At 53.5% G+C, this 9,314-nt stretch overlaps 1 pseudogene; it reads left to right on the forward strand.

The window, feature by feature from the left end:
• Nucleotides 1-2,004: 2,004 nt before the first annotated feature.
• On the forward strand, nt 2,005-2,882 carry LOC133898558 (uncharacterized; annotated as a pseudogene).
• Nucleotides 2,883-9,314: the final 6,432 nt, after the last annotated feature.

The raw sequence follows: 9,314 nt of genomic DNA on the forward strand, positions 1-9,314 counted from the left end.
TGTGAGTATCTAGTAAAACAATGGGCTGCAAGATTCTCTATACAATTCAAATGGAATGGCTCAATCTACATGGTCTGATGCAAATGTCGCTCTTGAGTTCTCTCTCTGAGTCATGTACTTTCTTTCTTCCATCTCCTAGAAAGCTTTTAAACACTGCTTTTTTCTTTTAAAGATTTCTGAGAAATCAACTAACCCATGGCACCTAGTACCCAAGGTACAAGCACCATCTTGCTTTAGAAAGTTTTGGGGTTTAATATCCTTAGCTAAGACACATTTGCTTAGGATGGCTTCGAAAGCTAGGTGTACCATGTCAAGAAAATGTAGCCGTGTAGATGTTGAAGCATCTTCAGTAGTCGTTGTCTCTTAAATTTTTCACCTCATCTCTAGACAATTACCAAGCCAATCCCTGCGACTCGCAGTCTCCAGAAATTGTATCACATACTTAACATTATGATTTTATACTGTCTTATTGGCTTTGTGTCAATTAATTTTCCCTCTTCCTCTACAAGTTGAACCGAACCCCTGCCCCTGCTCTTTTGCGCCCCACAACTGTTGTGCCCGCCACCTCTATGCGTTTTTATCTCATTAAAAATATTTCACAACTTTGATAAGCCTTTAATTTAATATTAGGCAAAGGCTTTAGAATTTCTAGAAAATCAATGAAAGTTGCCCATCATGTTTGTACTCAACGAAAGTACAAATTTAAATTTATTTGTTATAGATACTAATGCAATATTTTCACAGGATATAGACCATTGTAAAAAAAACACTTCAATCAATGACTCTAAAACAACATGCTCTAGAACATAAGGAGCATAGACATACATAGCTACTATATATGCTGAAACATTCCAGGGGCTACCCGCAAAAAGAAAAAAAAAAGCTTCGGGGGAGAGAGGGGGTTGGCGCCACTCATTTTAACCTTCTAACAGCCAGCAGTGTCATGCAATGATCGCCTACGTAACATTTTTTTTAAAAGACGAACAGGCAAGAGGTGCCTATATTATATTAAAATGGTGGAAAAGCCAAGAATGGGAAAGTTCCCGAGGCGGTTGGATTTGTACAGTTCATGAAAAATGTGCCATATTTACAAGTTTGGATGTCTCCAACGGCTGGAAAAATCTTCATTATTTTCCGTTTCCAGAAGTGATGAGAGTAGACAACAATATTTCACTTTGTTAGTGGAAAATCGGGTCGTCACAATTGGTGGTCAAACCTTTGAAAGTTGGACAGTACGGATTCTGATTGAGCAAATGAAAAAAAGGGTGTCGTAATTAATTCATGATACTGGGGTGCAGTACAATTTATCTCTTACTAGTGGATTACTTTTTCAAAATTATCGAAAGTAATATACTTATACCAAAGTTAATTTGTTCTCTATTGCGCCTTTTTCAGAGAATTCACAGGATATGCACCGTATTTAAAACCAAGGTCATCCAAAAAAAAATTAGAACATCAAGAATAGACATCCACGCCAACCATATGGAGTAGTTCCTGAGGTCATTTTTAGCATCGTCCAGGATATTTTTAACCGTCTAAATAGCCATGTCAGGCCACGATTTCTTACCTGCACTTTCCATGGAAAATATGCTCGATAGATGTCTGCAACAGCCAAATCGAGTTACGACGGTCTCCAAACCATAATCCAGTGTCATCATTGACTGGCGACGCTTAATTCAGCAAAGATCCAAGTGTCCTATGCAACGCATACTCTGTGCACAGATGATCTCCTGGCTTTGCCGTTTACGCCATTAAGCACCTGCTTCTTGCTGATACTGGGGAGCGGGCGATTAGGAAAGACAGATGGAAACAATGGGACCTGATGCGTCTTTAGAATTGAGTTTCGTTGCCGTCTCGCTGAAGGCAAGCAGACGCCAACGACGTTCCGATCTAGTTTGATATGAAACCGTGCTGTCGTCGTGCAAGCGGCAAGATCGAGTGCACCGTCTTGCCGGACACTGCCGCTGCTGCCGGAAACAGAGGTGAAGGCGCGGCCAGAAAGCAATGAAGGCCAGCGTCGCGGTCGCAGAGGCGCTCGAGGCCGGGAAGCTGTCGCCTCCACCCGTCACTGGCGGCGCGGACTTCGCAGTCTCCGCGCTCGCCGTCGCAGCGTCGTTCGTGCTCGTCTCCTACGACGCTCGCGCGGGGCAGGGCCGGCTGAGCCGCATCCTCGACCTCGGCCCCTCGTTCCGGGACTCTCGCCTGCTTCTCGCCTTGTTCGCGGGGCTCCTGGCCGCCGCCGAGATGAACCGGCTACCGTTCTTCCGCCGGGCCATGTGCCCGCGCCGCCATGTCGTGCCGTGCCTCGCGTACCCTCTCGTCGCGCACGGCATCGCCGAGTCGGGGCTCCTCGCGTGCGCCTGCTGCTGCTGCGCGCGTCGGTTAGCGGCGCTCGGCTGCCGGCGTGCGGGCTTCTCGTGCTGCTCGCCTGCTTTCCCTTTCTCACCGCGCACGTGCTCGTCCTCGCCAAGCCGGCGACCGTCGCGGCGTACCTGGGCCAGCTCGCGGACGCCGCGGACGGCGTCGGGCACTGCGCGTGCGCGTACCCGGCGTACGCCGCCACGCTGCTCCTCGCACTCGCGGCCGTCTACGTGCCGCTGCTCGCGTCCGCGTGCTGGGAAGTGGCCGCCGTAGCCATCAACAGGCGGGTGCACGCGAGGGCGTACGCGCTCGCCGCGCTCGTCGTTGTGCCGCTACGCGTCCAGGTGGTGGCGCTCTCTCTGACCTCCGTGTGGGACACCCCGCGGTACACGTCGCCCACGGTTGGCCTCGTGGGCTTCCTTGCCGTGGGGATAGCCTCCGCGGCCACGCTTGCCATCCTTGTGCTGCTGCCGGTATGTCGAGCAGCTGCAGGTGGCGGCCGCCGGCGAGGACACGCGTGAAGCTAGGCAGATGACACGGAAATTGCCCTAACATGTTCAGAACGGCTAGCTCCATACGTGAATTCACAAGTCAGGGCTTCAGAGCCAGCTGGAAGTAGTAGAGACCTAACATGGTTAATTTGACTCTTTTTTTCGTTTTTCTCGTGAAGTAGATCGATGTAAGTAGGTAGCATAGATCAGTTGTACATTATTTTGTAGTGTACAGTAAGAAATAAGATAGCATTTGCAGTATGCCTGCTGCTTGGTGCCCAGAGGTGAAAACGAATCAAATAGTGCAGAGCCAGCTGGAAGTAGTAGAGACCTAACATGGTTAATTTGACTCTTTTTTTTTCGTTTATCTCGTGAAGTACATCGATGTAAGTAGGTAGCATAGATCAGTTGTACATTATTTTGTAGTGTACAGTAAGAAATAAGATAGCATTTGCAGTATGCCTGCCGCTTGGTGCCCAGAGGTGAAAACGAATCAAATAGTGGTTGTCCGTGGATGAACACCTCAAGCGGATTCTGACGGACCCCCTTTGAGATTTGACCGGAGGGCTGGTTTTGGATCTACCTCGTACGTGGGGTTAATGCGAATGTATGTGATTTAGACGGGACGAATGATCGTTGGCTAGTAGGAGTAAATGTGAAAGGGATTTAGACAGATTTGGGTCGCACGGAGGCGTAACACTCTACTCCTGTGTGTCTGATATGTTATTAATACTCTTGGAATGTTTTTCTCTGGATCTCTGTGTTACAAGCTGCTGCTAAGTCTTGAGCTTCCTTCTTCAAGTCAAGTCCGGTCTGTTCGAACTTCTGAACCTCTGAACTCCTAACTTCTCTTTCTACGAAATGCTCCCCCTTTTATCCTACCGGGGGAGGCTCGGTGTGCCCAGAATGGGGGCACAAGTTCCCGTAAACTATAAATAGAAAACAACCATTATGGGTCTACAGTTTGATGTTACCAGGGTTGAAAATGCGCCCTTCGGATGGTCCCGTCGGTCTTTACGCCCCAACTTTAGCAGGCGCAGGGGGGCCACCAGCCAGCCGCCATGTATCCTCACACGCCCGTCTGGTCAGAGTAGATCTGACACGGTCTGACGTAGTAGGGCGACAGATGATACGCCTCGGGCCCATCAAAGATATCTCCAAGCCGTCTTCCTTTATGGGCCCCACGAGGGGACATGCGATGGGACCTGTCGCATTAATTGTGCCCACGCCTCCCTGCTAGGCGGTGGCAAGGGCTGGCGTAATCAGTACGGCAGACGTGGGGGAGAGTGGTTGGATGTGACCGTCCACACTCCCTATTAAATGCAGCATCGGGCATCCCACCGATTGACACCTCACCGTGTAGTCCTTACGGGGTCCACCGGCAAGGGGCTCCTCAGGCCCTCGGGGAATTCTGGGTACTTGAGGACCAACAGTTCTTGACCCCAAGCACCCCCTCCTAGGCCTAGCTCTTCTCGGGTCCTCGGGGAACTTGGGTACTCGGGGACCAACTGTTCTTGGCCCCGAGCACCCTCTCCCGGATCTGGCTCTTCTCTGGTCCTGGGGGAACTATGGATACTCGGGGACCAACTGTTCATGGCCCCGAGAACCCCCTGCCGGACTTGGCTCTTCTCGGGCCCTTGGGGAGATGGTCTCCGAGGAAGGGCGCCATGTGACACTGCGCTGTTCTGGCCTCGGGACTTGGGAACCCCTGGTTCCATATCACCGACAGTAGCCCCCGAGCCCAGAGACTGCGGATGGGGCCCTCTTTCTTTGAGGCTGATCACAGCATTGGTGCCATGTGGCTTTCTTCACCCGGTGTTGAAACCTTCGTGTGCCTTGCAGTTTTTGGGCCCAGGCTCTTGGTGTAGCCCAAGGAGGAGCCGAAAGGGCGTGTACCCTTCTGACTTTCAAGGAAAGTGATCATGATGAGGCGGGAGTCGCCTCTGGCAATCGCACGGATCGAGGAAGATGCGTCTCGCTTATTGCGCCGAGGAATGAGACGTTTGAACTCCCTGCGATAGAAAAAGGGGAGGGGCAATGAACCGTTACCCCCTCATTCGCCATTCTTGCAGTTGCCATTTCTTGCCTTCGTCTTTCTTGTGCATCGGGAGTCTTTTCTTCAGCCCTCAGTGCACTTTGTCTCTAGTCTCATCCAGCGCACTTCCCACCCCCGAAAATGCCATGGGCAGGAAGCGGCCATCGGGAAGCGTCGAGTGTTAGTAGCATCCTGCCGAAGTCCCGCCTCCTAAATGAGGAGGGCACGGAGAAGGTTCGAAAGCTGATGGTCCCCGCTGGCGTGCCAGCTTTCGGTGGATGACACCGCAAGCAGGGATCCTGAGGGGCCCCTTTGAGATTCGGCCAGGGGGCTGATTCTGGATCTACCTCGTACGTAGGGTTAATGCGAATGTGTGGGACTTAGACGGGATGAATGATCATCGGCTAGTAGGAGTAAATGAGTAAGGGATTTAGACAGGTTCGGGCCATACGGAGGCGTAATACCCTACTCCTGTGTGTCTGATGTGTTATTAATGCTCTTGGAATGCCTTTCTCTGGATCTCTGTGTTACAAGCTGCTGCTATTCTAAGTCTTGAGCTTCCTTCTTCAAGTCAAGTCCGGTCTGTTCGAACTTCTGAACCTCTGAACTCCTAACTTCTCTTTCTACGAAGTGTTCCTCTCCTTTTATCCTACCGGGGGGAGGCTTGGTATGCCCAGAACGGGGGCACAAGTTCCCATAAATTATAAATGGAAAAAAACCATTATGGGTCTACAGTTTGATGTTACAAGGGTTGAAAATGCGCCCCTCGGACGGCCCCGTCGGTCTTTATGCCCCAACTTTAGCAGGTGCAGGGGGGCCACCGGCTAGCCACCGCATATCCTCACACGCCCGTCCGGTCAGAGTAGATCTGACACGGTCTAACGCAGCAGGGTGACAGGCGATACGCCTTGGGCCATCGAAGATATCTCCAAGCCGTCTTTATGGGCCCCACAAGGGGACATGCGATGGGACCTGTCACATTAATTGTACCCACGCCTCCCTGCCAGGCGGTGGTAGGGGTTGGCATAATCAGTACGGCAGGCGTGGGGGAGAGTGGTTGGATGTGACCGTCCATGCTCCTCATTAAATGCAGCATCAGGCATCCCACCGATTGACACCTCACCGTGGAGTCCTTGCGGGGTCCACTGGTAAGGGGCTCCTCAGGCCCTCGGGGAACTCTGGGTAATCAGGGACCAACAGTTCTTGGCCCCGAGCACCCCCTCCCAGGCCTGGCTCTTCTCAGATCCTTGGAGAACTTGGGTACTCGGGGACCAACTGTTCTTGGCCCCGAGCACCCCCTCCAGGATCTGGCTCTTCTCGGGTCCTCGAGGAACTCTGGGTACTCAAGGATCAACTGTTCATGGCCCCGAGCACCCCCTCCCGGACTTGGCTCTTCTAGGGCCCTCGGGGAGATGGTCCCCGAGGAAGGGCGCCACGTGGCACTGCGCTGTCCTGCCCTCGTAAATCGAGAACCCCTGGTTCCCATATCACCGATAGTGGTCATACCAGTTCGTATTCGTATCTAACGAATGCAAATAGAATGGTGCTCTCCTCTTAATGAAACAACATGTTTAAAAAAAAAGCAAATAGAATGGTGCAACGAATACAAATCACATATTGTACGTAGTAACACGTACGTAGTTTGCAACTTAAGATGTATTACGCCACTGTACTTTCCCCGCAAGCACTCTGAGGAACAACTCTCTCGAATCTAAATCTAATCTTGGTCGCAACTATCCTTAAAAGCTAGAATGATACTTAAAAATATTGTAATGGACACAAGCACATACGGATAATATTTGGATTCGTATCTGTTTTTGCACATGTTCTCCGTACAGCATCTGCATTCATATCCACCATGAAAAAAAAATCAGATATTATCTGCGTCTGTATTTGTCGGATGATGAACTCCACAAACGGGGATCTGGAGGGACCCCTTTGAGATTCGGCTAGGGGGATGATTCTGAATCTACCTCGTATGTGAAATAAATGAGAATAAATAAGATGCAGGAGGGATGGATGATTGGATGCTAGGGGAAATAAATGCTCCGGGGATTTTAGACAGGTTCGGGCCGCATGGAGCGTAATACTCTACTCCTGTGTGTATGCTATAAATGCACTGAAAATGCCTTTCTGAGGATCTCTTGTGTTACAAGGGGTTTTGTCTAAGTCTAGAGCTTCGTGCTTCTTGTTCTTCGTCAGCTTGTCTCGGTCCTAAGGAAGCCGTTGTTTTCTATGAGGTCTCTCCTCACCGTCGGGACGTGCCATTTCCTTTTATACCATCGGGGGGGGGGGGGGCTTGGCGTGCCCAGAAAGGAAGGCGCGAGTTCCAAGGTGCCATAAATGGAAAGCAACCATCATGGGCTGCAGGGGGGTTGAAAACGCGCCTCCATCCGGTCCTGTCGTCATCATCCCGCTTTTCAGCGGGTGCAGCAGGGAGGGTCCACCGGGCAACCATCGAGCAACCCCGCGTGCCCTCCTGGTCAAAGCAAGCTTGAGACACTAGGGCGGTAGGCGATATGCCTCGAGCCCTGCGACGATATCCCGAGACGCGCCGAAGGACGCGTGATGGGACCCACAGTATTAAATGTGCCCACGCCTCCCTACCAGGCAGTGGCAGGGACTGACAGCAGGCGTGGGGGGAGTGGTTGGAAGTGACAGGCCATGCTCCCTCTTAAATGCAGCATCGGGCCTCTCACCAATTGACACCTCACCGCTGAGCCCTTGTGGGGACCACTGGCAAAGGACTTCTCAGGTCCTCAGGGAACTGTGAGTGCTCGGGGCTATGCCCTTTCTTGGTCCTCGGAGAACTCGAGTACTCGGGGATCACTGTTCATGGCCCCGAGCACCCTCTCCCGGAACTGTGTCTGCTCGGGTCACCAGGGAACTTGGGTGCTCGGGGACCAGTGTTCATGGCCTCGAGCGCCTTCTCCCGGAACTTGTACTTCTCGGGTCCTCAGGGAACCCGGGTACTTGGGTCATGCGTGTCCTTCCGACTTTCGAGGAGAGTGATAACGAGGCGGGAGGCGCGGGTGGCAACCGCGCGGATCGAGGATAGTGCGCCTGGCAATCGCACGGATCGAGGGAGATTCGCCTAGCAACTGTGCCGATCGAGGAGAACGCGCTTCGTAGAATGCACCGCGGAAAGCGCCGTTCCCAGGATATAAAAAGAGATGGGGAGCGAACTGTTGCCTCTCATGCCATTCTTGCGATCGCCGCCTCTGTCTTCTTCTTCTTTCTTGCGCACAGGAGCTCTCGCCCTCTTCGGCCTACCACGCGCTCGCTTTCTCAACCCTTCCGGCACACTCCCCACCCCCAAAATATGCCGAGGGCAGGAAGCAGTCATCGGGACACGTAGAGCTCCGACAATGTGCTCCCGAAGTCCCGCATTGTGAACGAGGAGGGGGCGGAGAAAGTCCACAAGTTGATGGTGCCCGCCGGCCAGTGGGAGGCATCGGTGGTGATGCCGGCGAGCTTTCCGCCCTCCACACGCCAGTCGGAGCGGATCGTTATCTTCGTATCCTTCGTCGCCACCAGGCTGGTGCCGCCCTTCTCGACTTTCTTCCTCCAAGTGCTGGACACCTTCGGCGTCCAGCTTGCCCACCTGAGTCCAAACTCGGAGGTAATTCTGGTCATCTTCGCGCACTTCTGTGAGATGTTCGTGGGAGTGCCGCCGTCAGTCGCCCTGTTCCGGCACTTCTTCGTCCTTCGAGCAGCCGGGAAGAAGAAGGGGTCCGCCGAGGTGGATGTCGCCGGCTGCTGCAATTTCCGCATGCGGGAGGGGCTCGACGAACTCTACATCCCACAAGTGCTGCGTGGCAAATGGGAGGACTGGCGCCCGGACTGGGTCTACGTCGACGTCAGCCCGAGGAGACAAGGGGAAGTGTCCCCGGGCATACGTCCCTCAGCCGTCTTCGTCGTCGCCGCCCTCACCTCCGTGACAACGGCCGGCGGCGGGCGGCACGATGGAGGGTGGACAGGGCGACCAATCTTCGGGAGCGGAGTCCGGGACGGAGGCCAGGTCTAAGGCGCGGGAGCCCGAGGGCCAGGGCCCAGCTAGTGACTCAACGGTTGGCGACCGGGCGGACTAGCTGCCGGAGAAAGGCTCCAAAGTGGCCGCTGGGGCTGGCCCACAATGGACCGAGGGCCAGAGCCCTCCACCGAAGAGGAGGAAGGCGGAGCCCGAATCGAAGTCGCAGGGCCCTGACTTCCAAATCCCCGAGTCCCGGTGGCGGTACCGCGGGCCGAAGACCACGTAAGCTCCCTTTCTGTCTCGAGCACATCTGCCCGGATGTTGGCTTATAACTAACCTTTTTTGTTTTCAGGCCGCCCAAAGAACCCGCAGGAGGCCAAAGGCGACCGGAGGAGCCGAGGCCAGCCCCTGCTCTGGGGTCGAGCGCGCATATTCCAGATCCGAGCACGCCAGC

This window comes from Phragmites australis, chromosome 18, assembly GCF_958298935.1.
Source record: "Phragmites australis chromosome 18, lpPhrAust1.1, whole genome shotgun sequence".
In the NCBI taxonomy this organism is placed as follows: domain Eukaryota; kingdom Viridiplantae; phylum Streptophyta; class Magnoliopsida; order Poales; family Poaceae; genus Phragmites; species Phragmites australis.